The sequence below is a fragment of the Mustela erminea genome, chromosome 1, assembly GCF_009829155.1.
Source record: "Mustela erminea isolate mMusErm1 chromosome 1, mMusErm1.Pri, whole genome shotgun sequence".
Taxonomy (NCBI): domain Eukaryota; kingdom Metazoa; phylum Chordata; class Mammalia; order Carnivora; family Mustelidae; genus Mustela; species Mustela erminea.
The window spans coordinates 139,578,825-139,582,977 of record NC_045614.1 but is presented as its reverse complement, the minus strand read 5'-3'; positions in this window follow the sequence as shown (position 1 = coordinate 139,582,977).

Genomic DNA, 4,153 nt, shown 5'->3' with positions numbered 1-4,153 from the left:
TTCTGCCCGCGCTGGTGGCTACCTTGGGGAAGGGCAGTGCTCAGCCTCGGGGCCAGGAATTGTGCGATGCCACTGCTTTCGTGGGCCAGACAGAAGGGGGGAGGAGGAGGGTTGAAGTTTACGCAGTGGCTTTATCAGCAGGCAAGGGTGTCCCGAAAGGGTAGGGAGAGACCTGGCTAAATGGAGAATTGCGTGCCTCACAGTGTCTCTTTGTGGAGTAAATGGAACTGCTCAGAGGGGCTAGGTTTCTCTGTAGTGCGTTTTTTGTTGTTTTTTCTCTAGCGTGGTTGAAGAAACGAACTGGGGTCTGGATAACATACGTAAGAATAGGTGGGTTGGAATCCTAAGATTCCTTCCATCCCTCTTACTGTTGAGCCACCTAAAATGTCTTATAAGAGCCAAATATTAAAATTTTGTTTCATGTTAACTGGATATATATGCAGCATTGAAATGATAAGAGAAAATAACGTTAGGGAACCAATAGCATTAATTGTAATGTGTAGGAAATACCTATAAAGTTTTATATATAATGTTTATTTATATTGCATACTGTTTTCCATTGGATAACGAATACTAAAAACCTATGCTTAAAAGTTAAACATACCAAGGGCGCCCCGGTGGCTCAGTGGGTTAAGCCTCTGCCTTCCGCTCGGGTCATGATCCCAGAATCCTGAAAGGAGCCCACATGGGCTCCTTGCTCAGTGGGGAGCCTGCTTCCTTCTTGCTCTCTGCCTGCCTCTCTGCCTACTTGTGATATCTGCCTGTCAAATAAACAATTAAAATCTTAAAAAAAAAAAAAAAGTTAAACATACCAAACCTCACATCATTTAGAAGATAAAACATGTTACTGCTGGCTTTTCCCAAATAGTCACAAGTTGCAATAACTTACCCATCTCAAAATTAATAAGAAGGAAAAGGTTGGTTTCCTGAAGATGGACATTAAAATTTGAGTGCAAAAAGTTTCCCATTTATGGGGCACTTGGGTAGGTCAGTGGTTAAGCATCCAACTCTTGATCTCCCCTGTGGTCACCATATCAGGGTGAGGAGGCCAAGCCCCCTTTGGAGCTCCACACTCTGCTCAAGATTCTCTCTCTCCATTTACCGCTACTCCCCTAGTGGTGCACACACTGTCTCTCTCAAATAAATAAAATTTTTTTTAAAAGTTACACCTTAGTTAAATGTAGTGTAGATTTTGGACAGAAAATCAAATTAATGCAAATACTACATTTCTGAAAACTAATTTTATGCAATGCTTGAGGAAATGCTTTGCAACTCTCTAAGGACTGGTCTTGAACATGTGTTCATTCTTTCTTCATTTTGAGCAAGAAAGAGAGAGAGACAAGTGGTGAGGAGGGGCAGAGGAAGAGAGAGAATTTTAAGCTGGCTCCAGGCCCAGTAGGGCTTGATCGCATGAGCCTGAGAAATCATGACCTGAGCTGAAATCAAGAGTTTGGTGCTTAACTGGTTGAACAACCCTTGAGCAAAGTTGAGCAAGGCCTTGAACATTCATTCTTAAAAAATGTCTTCAAAGTACACAGACTTGCTGAAATGTCTTTTTAAAGTACATAGGCATGGTAAGTTTTAGCAAATACTTGTTGAATGATGTATTATGTATTAGAAAGTTTACTACTATGCTATGTAGGTGGAAATTATTTTTATTTCAAAACTCATACTACAAATTATTCATACTGTCTCCAACGACTTAAATATTGTAAAATAGCTTTTTCTGTATTCTTTATCTTTCCCCAGGATCTTCAAGGTGGTCATGATTAAATTCTATTCCATTTTTATATAATTTGAAAATTTCTTCCATTATTTTTGAAAAGAGGATATAGTGGCAGACTGAATCTTTGCTTATCCAAATGTTCTTGTTGACTTACGGCTTTCATTATTACCATTAAGATGTTTTCATCAGATTTTATTTTTAAGTAGCTTGTTCTCTCTGGTGTTTGTTTGTTTGCTTTTTTTTTTTTTTTTTTTATAATTTCTAGATGTGCCCTTATTTTCTAAAATCTTAATCCTTCTTGGGTATATTTATGATCTACTGCTGGGTTACATATTATTCCAAAATTTAGCACCTTAAAACAATTATCATTTTATCCCATAATTGCTATTGGCTAGGAATTCAGATATGACTTAGCTGGATGGTTCTGGCTAAGTATTTCTCATGAGGTTGCTGTGAAGATGTGAGCTGGGGCTTTAGTCATCTGAATGCTTGGCTGGAGCTAGAGGATCGACTTCTAACATGGCTCAATGACATGGATGTTGGCATGAAGCCTCAGTTCCTTGTCATGTGAGTCTCTGTAGAGAATCTTAGTGTCTTTCTGAAATGGCAGCTGGCTTCCCTCAGAGAAAGTGATTTATGGGAAGGAAGAAGGAAGAAGTTACAATGCTTTTAAGACACAGTGTCAAGAGTTACATACTTCATCATATTCTGTTAACTACAAGCAAGTCACTAAACCCATCCTACCTTTAAGGGAAGGAGAATAAAGTTTTACTTCTTGAAGGAAGGACTATCAAGGAACTTGTAGATATACTTTAAAATTGTCGTACTGGGTATCAGTGAATCATTTCAATCTAAATATAAAAGTTTATCAAGTTCAAGGAAGTTTTCTTCTATTATTTTATGAATTGTGTGTAATTTCTATTTTTATATGCAGATTTTAAAGGGTTTTTAAATTGAGAAGTTTTCATGAAGGAAATGGTGCAGCTCTGGCTAAACTCAGGTAGAGGTGCCAATGGAAGGATATTGGTATATTATAAATCTCAGATATTTACCACACCAAACATGACTGTACTTTGGTCATTTTGCCTTTCCAATATTCAAAACAAGCCTCTCAGTAACTCATCATTTTTAAAAGCTAAGTTAACTTCTCAGGAGTCCAGGACATAGGAGTCAACACTGGCTAAAAGTTTCTAAACTAAAGCTTGTGATCATATTGCCTATGACACAAATAAGAAAATCAACAGACTGATAGAGATTTGTTATCTAGAGGTGCCTGGGTGGCTCAGTCGTTAAGTGCCTGCCTTCAGCTCAGGTCATGAGCCCAGAGTCCTGGGATCCAGCCCCACATCGGGCTCATCGAGGAGCCTTCCTCTTCATCCCCCTTTCCCCCTGTTTGTGTTCCCTGTCTTGCTGTGTCTCTCTCTGTCAAATAAATGAATAAAATCTTTTAAAAAGTTGTTACCTGAAATCACTCAACATAATACAATTGCCCTTGACTTTTTACAGGCTAGCCGATAAAGTCCATACACTAGCTAATATATCTTGTACCAATCAAAAAAAAGGTGAAACAATTAGTCAATTTTTTAAAGACCACTTGGTTAACTAAAGTTGATCAAACTGATCCTTGATATTTATTCTCAAGTTAGATGTAGAAGTTAGACGTCTAAAAAATTAAATACAAAATAGTTTCCAAATGTCTAATGATATTTATGATTGTCTTCATTCTTTATGCCTTTCCCCATCAGCAGCCAGAGTTTTTTTTTAATTTTTTTTGTTGTTTCGTTTTTTAAGTAAGCTTTACACCCAACATGGGGCTTGAACTTAGGACCCCGAGATCAAGACTTTCATGTTCTACCAATTGAACCAGTTAGGTGCCTCATGCCAGGTATGTAAATATTACTACATGTCTATCCAGAGCTGATACTCAGTTGATAATAACTCATCAAAAAGAAAGCAAATCCTTTTCAGTCAGGTGCTCTCCTGTCCTATTCCTATTTTGACCAAAAGCAGGTTGGAGATGAGGGGTGGGTCAGGAAATTCTGATATGGTGTAATCTTGGTTTAACTAATGTGTAGGTGACAATGTAATGTGATGCCAGGTGTTACACATGGTAAGTCAGCTGGTCATACATACTATATTCTCCACATTTAAACTCTCAAGGCTTCCTGGAGGATCCATGATAACTGAAATTGATTTCCTTGAATTTGATGTGACAGTTTTAAAACATAGCTTCCAAGGTCTTTATCATTTTTCCCTTTGAAAGGTGGAATCTTTGTCCCTTCCAATCTCTTTTGGAACTGAGTATCCTCCATTAAGGGTAAAACTGTCTGGAAAGGAGCTAAGTAAGGCCCATGGCTCTCAGGTGTTGGCTGAGCTGCCAAGTCAGCAGCATCAACTTGGTTGCCGTGTACAAGAGCTACACTGAAA